Source organism: Spea bombifrons, chromosome 2 (assembly GCF_027358695.1).
Source record: "Spea bombifrons isolate aSpeBom1 chromosome 2, aSpeBom1.2.pri, whole genome shotgun sequence".
NCBI classification, from domain to species: domain Eukaryota; kingdom Metazoa; phylum Chordata; class Amphibia; order Anura; family Pelobatidae; genus Spea; species Spea bombifrons.
Genome location: NC_071088.1, coordinates 102,431,379 through 102,448,025, shown reverse-complemented (window position 1 = coordinate 102,448,025; position 16,647 = coordinate 102,431,379). Strand labels below are relative to the sequence as shown.

The following is a 16,647-nucleotide window of genomic DNA, read 5'->3' as shown; positions in this document are numbered from 1 at the left end:
GAGCCAGATCACCCAAATGGACGATTGGCTCCTTATTATATGGAAGAGGAGCTACCACTTTCCCCCCTTAACCTGTCACCCTAGGTCTAGGCTTCATCAGCCGAGGCCAAAATAGGCCACTGACAGGGAATTTTGGGTAACAGTTTATAACTGGGTTTTAAGTGCAGATATATTACATTCACCAACATCTGCTTTCCCATGTTGCATCTGTTTAGCGTGAAGCTATTTAATATCTGCTGCAGGTGACGTTATAATTGGTCCTCACAGCAGATTCACAAGTGAGTGATAATAGGCAGAAGATACATTCCAGCTTCACTAGTTTCAAACAAAAACCATCGTCCTGATGAATCCCAGAAGGTCTAGCTTCCAGTCTCTTAGCATGTTATTCCAACCACCTTAGGAAAACATGCATACATTCTCCATGAATGGTCTGTCTGCCCTCATCCTAAACCCAGTTCTGCTGGTCACGATTACGAGCTAAGGCAAAATACAATTTGTGAGCCTTTCACTTAAATTGAAACAATGTGGCAAATAACATTTTAACAATGGATAATGGAGCGATAATGTTCAATTTAGGTTGTATGGTTGTTAAAACTAAAAACCACAGACCATTAACAATTGAATGCATACAGAATCTGCTGGTAGTTGAAACAAATTTAACAGATTCAAAAATATATATATATATATATATATATATATATATATATATAAAAAAATTATATATAACAGTATCAATATTTTTTTTTTTTTAAACGCATAGAAAGCTGAGTTTAGTGAATAGATCCCTTTGTCACAGAAACGTATACAGATGAGCCAGACTGAATATTTAAAAACTACAAGATCACGGGTAAACTTGATGACAATAGCCTATCTGGAGTTGGTATGCTAAACCATCATTAAATATTCTGGATATAACAGTCTCATCTGATTTTGTCATATAATAAGCATGGGTAGTAACAGCTAACTCAACAAACACTCGGTATCTTGTAAGGACCCAAAAGGAATAGTATGTCTGGTTATAGATCATTCCAGGAAAGAAAACAAAATAACAAGGTTTATTGCCTGGAACATTTCCAGAATGAGGGATAACAGAATATTTTATATATATATATATATATATATATATATATATATATATATATATATATATATATATATATATATATATATATATATATATATATATATATATATATATATATATATATATATATATATATATATAACCAGAAAAACGGAGTTTCAGGAAATCTTTTAAAACAAGTCCTATGAGTGCCGGTAACTATCTTTTGAATTTATATGCATTACTGTTGCTGCTGCTGCAGCTACCTGGCACCGGGCCGATAATTCAAGGTTGGTGTGCAATTGTATACTTTGGACTGTATATATTACATTTACACACATATATACACATACACACACCATCAAATCAGCTTTGAAGTGGAAGAAACTGTACAATCGATAGGTTGAGGGATATAAAATATATTACCATATCTGGAAACCTTGCCAAAACATTAACCCCTTTATTAGCTGATCGTGAAGATTTTAGATAGAAAACAACCTAATAGGTTAAAAAAATGGTCCTTATATTGGACTTCATAGAACCCTATTTATTTAGGCCTTACGAGTTACCATCTATTTGATGCCAATACGTCCCTTCTGACACCTCCAATACCATCAGGGCCAGTCTAGTTGTTTGCATAGCATGACATTGTGTTGCTGCAGCTCTGATGGACTATGGAGTATATCTCTCAAGCGACCCTGTTTAGGGACAGTGTCTGGTCTTGTAAAGGAACATTACACTTGCCAGGTTTGCTTTAATGTATGTTTGCATTAAATTAATACATAATCCATTATTAAATATACGGATCCATTAAGATGCGTCAATTAAGTCCACTTCGGGAAGTAGTTTTATATGAAACAGCCATTTCTTTCTGTTGATACATTTACGGTAGCTAAAACATAGAAATCCACATTAAATTATAATTGAGCTTATTATAGTAGCATATGCTTGAATCAGATCTGTCGCTTTTTGCAATTCCTGCATTTCCTCAAATCCTTCGCTTCAACGCGCTAAATAAATATGCACGCTATGTGAGTGTGCTTACAGATTAAAGTAAGCAATGTACTGGCCACTTTGTGTCTATACCATTAGGCCAGCTATCTTAACCCCTTCCGTACCGGGACGTACCTGGTACTTCCTGGTTAACAGTCACCGGTAGACCGGGACGTACCAGGTACGTCTCCTCCAAAAAACGCCCCCACATCACCACAATCGCGGTGATCGTGGGGGCGCTGCTGCTGCTGTCTGCCCAGGACTCCTGGGCAGACAGCACAGCCTGTCTAAGCCCGCCCCCAAGCCTACGATCACTCCCACGGAGTGATTTTGTAGGCAGAAACAGCGATTGCAGAAAAATCTGCAATCGCGGTTTCAGCTGCCACAGGCAGCTTCAGGGAATGGGGGGGGTGTTGAATGGGTCCCCACACAAGTGTGGGGGCCTGATCCAACACCCCCCTGCTGCCTGATCGCTCCATGAGAGCGTCAGTGCAGCGTTAACCCCTTCAATGCCGCGATCGCGGCATTCAATGCCGCGATCGCGGCATTGAAGGGGTTAATTGCCGTTTTGTAGGGGGCTCTGCTGCTGGTGGTCTGCCTGGAAGCCCAGGCAGACCAGCAACAGCAAAAACGACCCCCCAGAAGTCCTCTGATCAGTCCTGTAGGACTGATCAGAGAGACTCCTCCCCTACAATCTCCAGTCTATTGGAGATTGTGTCCCAGCCGCCAGAGGCAGCTTCAGGGACAGGGAGACAGGGTTCTTTGGTCTCCACATGAGTGTGGAGACCAGCCCCCCCACCCCCTCCCTTGCTCAGTTAACCCCTACCCCCCCCTCTTCCTCAATTAACCCCTTCAATGCTGCGATTGTGTATGACCCCCCATCACAGCATTGCAGGGGTTAATATTAGTCCCCACAAGCTTGTGGGGACTAAATATCAGTCAATGCTGTGCTTCAATGGAGCATCAGCATTGAAAGAGTTAAAAAAAAATTAAAAAATAATAATAATAATAAAGAAAAATAAAAAAAATAAAAAATAAATAAATAAATTAATAAAATAATAATAATTAAAAAAAAATAACAGCACTGACCTGAAAGTCCAGGGTGCTTCCAGGTCAAATGCTGGGCTGGGCTGATCAGATCGCTCCTAGCCAATAGGAGTGATCGGATCATTATGGCAGCCCATGGATGACCCTGCTCTACAAAGAGAGAGGGGTCATCTAGGTTAATTATGAAAAAACACAAATTATTAATAAATAAAAAAATCATAATTATTACCTGATCACTTGTCGGTGACATTTTAAGTCGCTGATTATTGATCGGTCTCCCTGATTGATGTCAGCGGCCTAAACCTGTCACTTACAAGTAATCTGATAAAAAAAAATATTTTAAAAAATGTAAATGCGCATGTTCCAGTTTTGCCCTCATAGCTTCCTCAAAAAATGCATGAACCATGCATGTGAGGCCTTGTTGGACTCATGGGATGTTGGTGAACAAAATGTGGTGCTTTCTTCCACTGTTGCACTTATAAAATATAAAAATACCTCAAACTTTGGCAGCAATTGGCGAAAAAATCCCTGTTTGAAAAGTGTCAAAATGACCCTAGTTGTACACCTTGACTTATCTACTGTTCATAAACATATAATTTTGGGGGGATAATCAGTATCTGTGACAACTATTGCAGTTATTAGACTACCATGCCAAATTTGAAAAAAATTACATTTCAAAAATGTAATGCATGCCTTGCAATATTTGCCCTATACTGGTCAAAATAGATAAAAATCCTGGCCATGTTGGGTGGTTTCCAAATCAGGACAACTTAATGAATATATTTGGGATAATTTTTTCCCATTGGTTCAATGTGTGTACAATTTGTATGTATACAAAACTGTAAAAAAATGCTTTTTTTCATTTTTTCCCCACTTTTTCCAGTTTATTTCAAACAAAACAATGTACTACCCAGCTTAATATGGTTTCAAATGAAAGCCCTACTTGTGCTGAAAAAAACAATATATGATTTGTGTGGGTGCACCAATTGATAAGAGAGAAATTACAGTTGAAGAAAGACATGGCAAAAACACAAAAACGGCTCTGGTCCTTTAGCGACACGTTAGTATCAAAATCCCGGTCCTGAAGGGGTTAACCCCATTGAAGGGGGTGAGGGCAAGGAAGCGCATATCAGAATATGGAATAGATCAGATAATTATGAGCCTGCCACCTATGTCATTTTCAGTGAAACTAAATGTCCCCAAAACGGTTATACCGATTGCCAAGAAGGGGGAAAATGCTCCAAAGCAATAGGTAGTTTTAATAATTTAAATTTTGCCAAAAGGTGTAACAGCTCCCGTTTAAACTAGGTGAAAGTATTCCAGGGCTGTGGAATGCAGCAGTAAAATAGCATGCGTTATGTGGGACCCAGGTGGCTTGTACAGTAAAGAGGGCACAACTGGGCCGGTGTAGCTATGGTGCCAACTGCTTCGTTCACACTACATGCATTCTCTTTATTTCCTAGATTTTCCATTATCAAGGGAATATCTTTTTTTTATAGGAAAAAAAATGCATGTGTATTGGTCATTTGTCAGCGAAAAAATATTAACTTAGTTTAGTTAAATTCTATATGCCGCAACTGTACTTGTGACTTTATTTGGCCGCACACTTAATTAGTAAATGTCACACACAGCAATACAACATACAGTATTGTTGCGAAAACCCTACAGAAAAGCAGTACTGTATATAATGGAATAACAGATCACAAAGATCCACCTACATTAAACAACAAACACAGAACGCTGCTGTCATCTTATAATCTAGAATTTTATTGCAAGACAGGAGGCTTCATATTTTGCATAAACCTTCTTTACTGTTAACCTCCAGCAGCAAAACAGTTAACAAAGAATACAAGAAAACAACCAATCAGGAAAAACATAACGGTCTATATAAGTCTCCACATCTGGTCACTCCTCCTCTCTCTTTGCTGCTTAGCCTCCAGGTGAGAACCTTCTATTTTATTATACATACTCTGGGTTACCCTAATTGGGTATTTGTTTGGACTTTTAAAAAATATCTGTCATTCCCTATAAAAGTGTTCAAAAGATATGAAAAAGTTCCAGACTAGGCAGTATGTGCAATGCAACAGTATGATCCCAAAATATTTCTGAGCAAAGCCAAACAAAAGATGTGATGGGAAGACATATCATAAAGGTTTCAAGTAAAAAATAAAAATAATAAAGAACATATATTATGAACTCATCCAGTAAACAATAGTTCTATATGACTTCCACAGTGCAAATAATCTTACATGATTCATACAACCTTGTATGACTCACAAGCCAGGTTTGAAGGCGGGGGGGCTTTCAATGAGATCATCATTCCCCCCTTTCATTACAGTGTCATATACTTAAATGTTTTGTTAGTCATAGACCACATATTGGGAAACTAGAAACAAAATTCTTTAAAGAAAAAAATATTTTTAATTATAATTATATAACAATACTACTAATAATAATACAATAATTATTATAAATTATTATTCCTTTCTAACAGGAAAATTAATAATTGAAAACCATTTTAGGATTATTGAAATGTAAGTTATTCTTATGGAGAAAAAAAAAAATGTATGCACAATAATGTTACAGAAAGTAAATTACAGTTGCAAACCATAATAACCTGGGGCAGTTCCAGTGGCAGAATGGGGTGCTTTTGCTGACCTGTCTGTTCTGCTAGAAATAACATTTTTTTTTATAACTATAAAATTATTATAAGATCGCCTCTACTTACCCTGTAAAATGATATATGGCTCACTCTCACATACCATAACATATATTTGGGTATTACTTCCCTTTTAAAGACCACTGGACTAGACCATTGGTCCATAGCTTTGAATATGAGGATAATATTAAATCATAAGGAAACAACAAAAAATAACGAATGGACTCTCCATTGAGTGTGGATTGTCTACCCTGTAAGTTATACAGGAGGCAAACACTAGAGACATCACTTTGTAAGTCCTACATTTTTACAGCTGCATATACTAAATAAAGCAATAAACTAAATAAGAAATAGTTGCATCAGAATTTCACTTGTATATACCGTGGGAGCAGCTCTCTTAGCTTTCTGCTCTCTCCATCTGTATTATTCATCTTTATTTTTATTAGACGTCTCTCTTCTTGTTTGCTGTTGACTGGTTTAGGTAATGATGTCATTTCATACATATAAAGGTAAGATGAACATTTTCTTTGCAACACAACATGGTGAGATTTATTCACTAAAGAGAGAATTGTGGTTTCAATTCCCTGAATTCACTATACATTATGAAGAGCCAACACTAGTGAGCTTCTCCTGCAGGAACAGCTTGGCTGGCCCTGTATAATGTATATCAAGTAAAATGCATCTGCTTACACATTTTATGCATTATACAGGACAGCTAAGCCCTTAACGCTGGGAAAACTTGTTGGTGTTGGCCCTTCATAATGAACTGTGACCTGGGAGAGTTAAAAACCACAACTCTATTGACAACTCTCCCTATAGTGAATAAACCATATTGTTTAGTGAATAAAGTGAAAAAGGTGAGGTTTTATGGATGTGGCGAAGATGGGATCAGTGTATTGTGGTGCTACAGATTCATACTGATAGAACTAGAGGGATCAGAAAGGCTGTCTATGCCAGACGAGTTCCTTATAGGTCATACATAAAAATGTGCAGTCATTGTGCTATGATTCTAACAACATATTTTTAACCTAGCGTTGAGAAAGCATTGGAATCTAGAGGGTTAAGTGAAAAAAATATTTCCATTTCCGATTTCGAGAATAAGTGCTCATGATGAACATATTCCTGCCTCTATCCTGACCCCACCTGGGAATATACCTAAATTAGCAAAATGAATATTCAGCAAACTCCATTTTCATCATGTCAGTAAAAAGTATGAAGCGTAAAGACTAAAGCTGAAACGTGCCATAAGCGTCTATATTCTATTAGTTTAACACAGAATAAAACAAGTGAAGATTTTAGCACCATGAGAAAGCCATTCTTCATTAAGGACCAGTCATTCCGTTTAAAAAGAGATCTATTTCCAGTGGTTACGAACAAATGAGAAGGTGAAATGAACACTCTCTGAAGAATAGCAGCAGGAAATAGGATACCGAAGATCCTCTCTCACTTTCCCTTCTTACTGCCTTTCCATCTCATTATCTCCACCGGCCATGAAAAGCCACATATACTCCGAGGTGCACACAATGGAAATAAATACACTCACACATTCAACTTAATCAACTAATGATCCCAACCCAGAGATGATTAAAACTTGCCGTGAGAGAAGAGAAGCATATTTCAGAAGCATAAAAGAAAATCTAATTTGTCTGTCGTTTCTATTAAATTATATACTTTGTCATGTTGATTCTATCTCACCCATAATGTACATTGTAATGCCACCACAAGCAAAGTGCTTTCCGTGATCTAAGATTGGGCTACCACATTTAATAGGTCATTAAACAAATAAACCAAGGTAGAAGTGTTTAGATTGGATAATAAAATATCCAATATGCGATGTATCAAAAGTTCAGCTTTATTGGTACACCATCGATGGCCATTTTAACTTGTCAATAGGTTTTAAGGGATATTCCGAAGACATATTAAGTAAAAACTGTTTAAAAATTTGAACCAGTAAAATTTGAAAACTTATTTGTTATCTGACTGGTAATAAAAAAAGAATGGGACCACGTAAAAATGTAATGATGCTAAAATCTGTGTCGGTGGCAGATGCACTAATGTCTTCAACTGTCATTCAGAAAAAAACCTTGAAAAACCTCATCCCAGTGGTAGGTTGCCAAAATCTGAATATTAATTTAGGGAAAAAAAAGAAAAAGCCTGAATATAAGACGACCCTATAGGAAAAACATTTTACTCATAAATGTTAATTCATGTAAACTTTTTTAAAGATTAAAAACCTATGATTGAGAAAAAAAAAAATTGTTTTTAAATTTCCTTTTATTTTCTAACCTGCCCCCCAGTTATGTACATCTGCCTCCAGGCTTGCCACTCTGCCCCAAAAATGCCTTATACCCCCCTATATGCCACTCTGCCTCCCTGATATGCCTTATACCCCCTATATGCCATTGTGCCCCATGATATGCCTTTTAACCCTATATATGCCATTGTGCCCCATGATATGCCTTTTGACCCCCTATGTGCCACTATGCCTCCAGAAATGCCTTATACCCCTATATGCCACTCTGGCATTTAGGGGTTAAAAGGCATATTATGGGGCAGAGTGGCATATAGGGAGGTATAAGGCATTTCAGGAGGCAGAGCGGCATAAAGGGGGTTAAAAGGCATATCATAGAGCACTCTGCCTACAGAAATACATTATGCCCCCCATTTAACACTCCCCCCAAACTTACCAGTGCTTTTGACACCCTGGTGTGCAGTCAGGGCAGCGGGTAGACGTCTACACCATTAGTGTAGGCTAATCCAAGCCACACACCCTCCGGCTGTCAGAGAGAACTCTCCTCTCTGACAGACGGGGAAGGTCTGCGAGATGGACGCAGACAACCCCCGCTGCTAACTGCACCTCCTTCCGGCTGCAGCGGAAGTTGCCTACGCGAATCGCGTAGACGTCTACACACCAGGGAGTCAGAAGCACCTGTAAGTGTGGGGGGGAGCTGTTAAATGGGGTGCATAAGACAGGAGGATCCAGGTCCCCTACATCGCTGCGGGGGATCTGGATCTTAGTCTCATAGTCAGACCTCATTTGAGGTCTGGTTATAAGACGAAGGGGTATTTTTCAGAGCATTTGTTATAATCAAGCAAATACACTAAATACAATCTAAAAACATTCATGACTGATGAGATTGTCTGTAAGACAACACAAGAGTAAACACAAGACACACCTGAGCAACAGTTAACTACAATTGTTGGGTTTGAAGCTAGATGTTATTTGTCTGTTTGTAGTTGTCTCCGATACATGTTACACATGTATTCTTCAATACATATTTCTCATGCCTTACTGTCGCTCATCGCATCTACCACGTGTATTTGTGTCCACGTGGATTTCTGACTGCATATCACTTTGTCTACATTTTGAATATGCCTCTTCTACTCTGTATACCACCTCTAATAGGCTCAGCTGAGCTTAAATAAAGACAGTTTTAAAATTTGAATGGTTACCCCCCCAAAAAACTGCGTATTTTTATATTTGCACATGTCTGAAAGGTTAGTTATCTGTAGAAGATGTTTAAACAGTGATTTATTCTCTAGCCTCTTCTGCGCTATAGTGTGCCCCTGGGTACTTATGTCATTGTAGAGGTTACAGTATGGATATAGTGAGACAGGTAACACAACAGCTTATTTCTGGAAAAGGCACATGCCTCTTGTGTTAAACAGATCACTTGGCTGCAGGGAAGGATTTACAGATAACGTAGAAAATTGAACTAAATCCAAATTTTTATTTAATAGGGAGATATGGTCCTCTGTATCTCCAAGTGCCACAAACAGTAAGGAGGCAATGCCTTTCTCATTTGTGAGCGGACTTTAAATGTTTCATGTAAATCAGACTTAGACTGGCCATCTGGCACGCAAGGCAAATCCCCGGTGGGCTGCTGGCCCATCACCACACACTCACCCAATCTGCCACTCCACCATGCAGACAGTGGCAGCCACGCATATCCAGCCGTCATCCGCAATTACATCATCAGGCAGCCGCTGGCATTAATGTGCTAGGGCGCCACGTCATTCCCAGGCCAGTCCTGCATGTAATGTAAATACTCATGTGTTCAAATTACCGCATTTATCATAACAATCGGCAAAGTATTATTACCATAAAGTATAATGTTAACTATAATGTGGGCCATATTTATGAAAATGTTAACAGAATTGTGTTTTTTCTGTTGAAAGAAAATAGTACATACATAACGATGGCAGAAAATAACCAAATGGCTCATCTAATCTGCAATTTTTTCACAGTGCGACCTGGGGTTTGTTTTCGGTGTCACTGAATGCCTCTTTATCAAGGCATTTCAGCAACACAGTTGGGGTGAAGAAAGCGATCTATACCCACTTAAAGTCATGACGTGACAGGCATGTCAATTGTCACCAATAGGAAGTTTTTCTGTGACGTGCCTGGCATGTCAATTGTCATGAAGGGGTTGATGCGTGTTTTTGTTATATTAAAGTGTATTTGTTACATAATTTCACAATTGTAACTTGTGCTACATCTGCTGATGCTATAGAAATGAATGTAATATAAAGAGTAAACCAAGTATTAAGATCAGCTCTTCATCTGCTGAACTACAACTTCATCCGACATCACTCAGTATTTTCAATGTTAAGGTTACGTCAGATTAAAGATGCCGAGATAAAAATATGCATTAGTTTGATACCTCCACTATGCAATTTTATATCGGACTTAGTAAAACTTTGAGCAAAATGAATATTCAAAAACCCTTAGCGGTCTTCCAACAAAATCTGAAGACAGCCTCGGACACAGCCTAATCAAAGCACAAGTAAAGGTTAATATTTGAGGGTGTATGGAGTCCCATCAACAGATGCAAGAAAATATTCCAGCATAAGATCAGACACAGAAATCCAAGTCCAGTAAAATAACATAATACTGTTTGAATCTAAACATGGATCTGGCAACCTATGGCCCACCATGTATGGTCAGCTACAGCTCCTTTTATGTGGACATTACCAAAGATATCCACTTACAGATTTGAATTAATTATCTTTCAAACTACTATTGTTACTATTATTACAACAACACGCTTATGTGATACTGAGCTATTTTACCCTGGGCGACTGTCTTTATCTAAGGGAATGTGAACCCACAGTAGCTTCTATTTACTCTTCCTTTCACCTTGTTTGCTGTGTCCTCCTCCAGTTAACAGTTACTAGAGGTGACAAGTTCGTGGCTTACATATTACACAACATAGGTTAAAAACAAGATACAAACCAAGTAATAGCAACAATCCACATAAAGACTGGCTGAAATTAGATTCTGGTTGAAGTTGGTTAGCATTATAATGAAGAGAATAAGAAAAAAAAAATCTGTAAATATTTATGTTTCCTCTTAATAAATTGAAACAAGTATACGGCTAATGAATCTAAGATAAGACCAAGGATCAATTCAGGTTTAAATCTTCACAGCAGGAAAAGTTTGCGGACTAATGGTTTGTACTGGCCACCAGGTTGTATATTTGTATTTATTACTGAATGTACAGCTGATACAGACTAACTTATTACCTTTCATTACTCACATTTTACTAGTTTTGTAATTTTTATGGTGTACATGAGCATACATACAATATAACATACCCATAGTTTTTGCCTCCTTGTCCTTTGTGACAACTTATTGTAGGACATTCAATAAGAATATAGCTGTGGCAGGACATTTGTTAAATGGGCTACAGCTTAAACGCAGCATTTTTTTATTTTTGTAAATAGTCTTCTCGTTGTAGGGAGTACAGGTGTGGAGAAGGATGGAAGGAGGTAATGGCAGGCAAGTACCAATCTTCGTAAAACAGACCCATGACACCCGATTAGGAAAGTTATTTTAATTATGTTCTCTCCCGAACATCACAGTATTTGAATAACAAAACATATCAAAATGATAGAAAACTTGTGTAATAAAAGCAAACCTCATACTCTTTTTGAGCTAATTACCGAACACCCCATTTAATCAAATGAATATGGAGAGGTTAGTAACTATGTTAAATATATTAGAGAAGATACTGCTAATAGTCCTCTAGAGGGACTCTACCATGGTACCCTAAATTGTAGGATCTCCAAGAACTCTGAAGCAAGCTAATTGCCATGGAAAGTCTACTGGAAATCATAGCAAGTAAATTATCATGAGTGCAACATATAGCTAAATCATAGCGAGTTTCCCCCCAAAAAATGATTTTGCCATCAAAGTAAACTTCCAATGTGCATTTGGGTAAACATGATATACTCACATCCTTTATGCCTCTCTCAATGCCTTTATCAATGTACTCCATAGAGCACCAAACATTCCTCCTGCAGCTGTTCTTTAATTTTAAAGAAGGTTCTTGTAACTTCCTTTAGCTCAATATTTTTTTTTCAGTCCTGGGAAACGCGTATCATTTGTATAAGAATGTTTCAACGGGGATTGTACGCGGAAATAGGAATCAATTTGCGCAGATGTGTATACAGTACAACAATAAAAAAAATGTCAATTTGCTTGAATATTACCTATAACAGATTCTGAGGTAGAAAAATATCGGCTACATCGTTAAAAAGGAAATATAAATAGAAAAAAAAATCAGTAATGCTGGGTTGTTGAATTGGATTGGCTTGTTTGACTTCATTTTTGTATTTGGGAGTTGCTTTAATTTTGGAACTTTAAACTTAAAAGTATATTTTAATGAAACAGATTACCTATGCAAGTATAAAAGAGAGTGATATTCAGGAAAAGAGAGTGATATTCTTCTACTTACGCAAGTATATTCAACGATACAAAATGAAATTAAGCTATAAGGCGAGGCGAGTCAAAATGTGTCAACTGCGGGTTTTACATTATACTTCAACACTTGAGGTTGCTTATTTAAAGACAAATTGGGATGCGTCACTGAATGCGGATTTGTTTTTAGGTCATTTAGGTTTGCATTGGCCATCGAGAGAGTGGCAATCCTTTTAAATGACTTCCACTTCAAGGCAGTTGGCAAAAATACCTGAAATTTCAGGAAAGCATTAATAATGGCCTGAATTTACTACATGTATATATCACAACATTTTAAATTGTCAAAGTGGGAGACTTTTGTTTGTGGGAGTGTGTTTAGAGGGAATACCTTTTTGCAAAACCATTAATGCAATGTTGTAATCGATTCATAGCCTTTTTTTATTTTTATTATTAAGCAAGCAATAATATACTTCATTTTGACAAATGAATGTGTTAAAACATTTTGTGTTGTGACTTTTAGGGCTGTAGAACACCGTCGTACACAACCAACTTTCCAAGCACCTAGAAACCAGGGATATATAGGGAATGGGAGAGAACCAAAGAGGGAATGTCCTTCCTAAACAGGGACACTTTGATGGTATTAAAGGTTCCAAGTTATTTTAAATCTAATCTTGGCTCTGGTTACCTACAAATACATTTTTCATAAGTCTATTGAAAACACCTTCTGTGTAAAAACAAGAACGCAAGACTCTACGGTTGTCAAAAAAAACAAAAACACTAGCATTTCAGAACAATGAACACAAATAAAAAAAGTGACAGTCTCAATGGAAATAATTGTACCTATTATTCATTCAGAATTCTTAACGGGCCATTCCAGAACCTACATTTACTTTACTTTCTAAACACACATTGGCGTTCATCTATCAATGGACTCCGGCACATTTTTATATACTAAAGCATACAAGCTAACCTATTTAATTTATTTTATTATAAGAGACAATCTAATTTTAGTATTTACATTCTAGTAAACGTACCGCTGCGTATGAGAGGGTTGTGAGCAATGACGCCAACATCAAATAGTGGATGCCTCATTTTATATAAGGAAAAGTCATCATGATGTGACCGCCCATTATTAAAATAATGTTTTAATACCGAAAAACACACTGAAAACTATGTAGGTTGGAGCGGCTCTTTAATTTAGAACAGCTGGGAAAAAACAGCAAATGCTGTACAATATTATTGTATTGTTAGTATATATGAACACATTATATATAAATGTTATTGAAGGGTTGAAAACATGATATTCTCACTGGAACACCATGTCTGGTTCTGCTACCTCAATCACCGTGATATCATTTCTCATCACTTACAAATCATGTAAACTCGCACCTGCTTTTCTTAAGATCCCAGCATGTTATTACGCTCTGGTTTCATTTATTAATCGGAACGTGAATAAAGCCAACATATCAGCCAGCACAGAGCATGAGGGAAAACACATTTTCACACTGAGTGATAAACAATAACAAACATTACATCAGACATAGGGCTGGTCCTTTATAAATAGAAGTACTCTTTGTAAATACCGTCTTCCAGAGAAATCTACGGTAACCCAGATAAACCTAATTCATCAATATGACTGTATATGTCAAAACCTAATAGCGTCACACAGTTCTGCATCATACGGAGACACAACAGAAATATATAACCGATCGGATTTCAGCGCAAAGCATTAGCAGAAGGGGGCATCCTGAAGTGGCTTAGATGGGTGACGTCTGTACCACCATCATATGTCTGCATTGGGGTTAGGAGGTCTACACTGTAAAGTGAGCTTTTATGTTTGATCCGGAAAGAAGCAAATTATAGCATAGACAGAATCATGCTATCAACAGGCATTGGTTCTAGTAGATCATTAGCCAGAAATGTCTGATGGGTTAAGGGTCTCCATAGTTGCAGTTATTTGACCAACTGAACAGCTATGCTTTATGTCCATTAAGGATTATAGATTCCTCTGTGCCAATGCTTCAAACTGAACGCAGCATTTAAAGGCTAAATGCGAGCCGTACCATTCAGTGCTGCGGTCAAAATATATTTATTTTACAGAAACACTGGGTCATAAGCGCACATAGAATCCGCTCTTTGTGTGACTTACATTGCAATGCGGTTAGGGTCAGTCCCAAAATTTACAGTAGCTACCTTGAAATGACATCATCAATTACACAGCTTTGTGCGTTGAGGGGAAACCACACAGAGGTAAATATTTGTGATGTCACCATTGGCTATGAAAACGCACAGTATCTTAGCCACAGATCAAAGCCCATGCAGCTTGCTGGGGTTATTAGCAGCCCGATTTTGTGCCGATCTCTTATCAGATGTACATTATGTATTTTGCTGCAATGCGAGGTGTGAGTGTATATACTGTGTTTATACTGCTCTGTTATTATGCTACATTATATCACTATACATACACATACCTTTTTTGTAACATTATTTTAAATTTAATTCACGATGACTGCATTTGCAAACAACAAAGTTTAATGAAACATACATATATATATATATATATAATCATGATTGTTATTAGTCCCGATCTGTGTTTCTCCTGTAATTATATATGTTCTATTTGGACATATGGGTATTTAATAAAAGGAAGATACATACACACACAGGCACTTTAGATCAGCAAAGAGTCTAGAGCCAGGACTCAATGGTCTCATTACAAAGCGCAGATTGTACTGCTGATACTTCAGTACTGTCTATGGCAAATCAACATGCAAACTTCACCCCCTGTCAACTCCAGCTAGGTCCACCTTAATTGAAAATTACTGCCATAGGCCAGCCCTCTGACTACTTTTATGAGACACCAAGGCTGATTCGAGTGACAGCTCCTACATCATGACCATGCAGACAATAATCAAGGTAGAGCAGGGATCGCTGCTTAGGACAAGCAAGTCATCAACTACTGCAACCCCCACTTCCAAGAAAAGAATGCAACAAAAAAGTATCCTGATCATTCCAAATAATCTGCATTTAATGAGACAGCCCCTGATCCCCCCCCACCTTCAGATCATGTCACTAAAGCCACTGTGCAAATGACAGCATGGACCGATACACACATCTAGCGGTATACTCACATTTAAATACCCCATTGACCTAACACAGCAGCGATCGCATCTTTTTTTTTACAATTCTATATAAAAGATCGATGCAATTTACTTATGTTTCACAACGTGCAATCCATCACTTGCAATTCTATATTATCCAGATGACCAGATAAGAACAATACAGATAGATGACTGGCCAGGGGCAATAAACCGTGTTAGATGGAACAGCATAAGAAATGGAATAGTCACAGACCTGTACAGAAGCTGCAGAGCAGTAGAAAGGGTTTCGTTTGCCTTACACAGAATCTCCTGTCTGTGCCTTTTACTCACATACACATACAGAGAGTCCCTCAGCTGCTCAATGCAGTTCTCAGGAAATGAATGGGGGCACACAGAGAACTGTTGTACTTGCAAATGACTTACCGGGATCACGTGATCTGCTAAATCTAGGGTGGGCCAGTGGGTGGAGGCTTTCATAAACAAGAGAGGACAATATACAGCGAGCCTTACCAGCATGCATCGAATTACACGGGAGGGACCCCCAGCAAGGGAGGTTTGGGAGGCTCGCGCGCCTGCCTTAATTCATACAGACCGGACGTGCAAAAATATCCGTATCGCCGCAGCATCGGCTACCATGTAAAACAAGCAATCGTGCAGAAAAAAAAAAAGAAAAAATACACGAATCCCGCATGTTATATCTGGGGAGATTAAGAACGAAGCTGCCCTTAGGAAGCCCCCTTTTGGCCAGTGAGACCCACCCTGCTCCCACCCTAAGGAGTAAGAGGGAACACCTACAGATAGCCCGTGTTATTTGCCTGCGGATGCCAAGGCTGCTCTCCCGTAGAATAATATTCTATTTTTGAAGCAGTTTTTCCTAATATACCGGTATATTTTTTTTGCAGATCATGATTAGTGATAATGAAATATTGCGCTAGAAAGTAACTATAAGGAGATGATTGCTGCTCTCCCACTGACTAAATCACAATTACATTTGGAGGGCTGAGGATGTATATGAGTAATAGATAAAAAAAAAAAAAGTCAACGCAAAGCAAAGACTAGATCATCACAGCAATGGACTCTG

At 38.0% G+C, this 16,647-nt stretch overlaps 1 protein-coding gene across 1 annotated transcript in view; it reads right to left on the bottom strand.

Moving 5' to 3' along the window:
* KLF12 (KLF transcription factor 12) overlaps positions 1-15,934 on the bottom strand; it is a 91,640-nt gene extending 75,706 nt beyond the window's left edge. The window contains exon 1 of the mRNA XM_053455408.1: positions 15,820-15,934. The gene's annotated coding sequence lies outside the window, so the exon portion shown is untranslated. The remainder of the gene's footprint in view (positions 1-15,819) is intronic.
* Between the last annotated feature and the right edge of the window lie 713 nt (positions 15,935-16,647).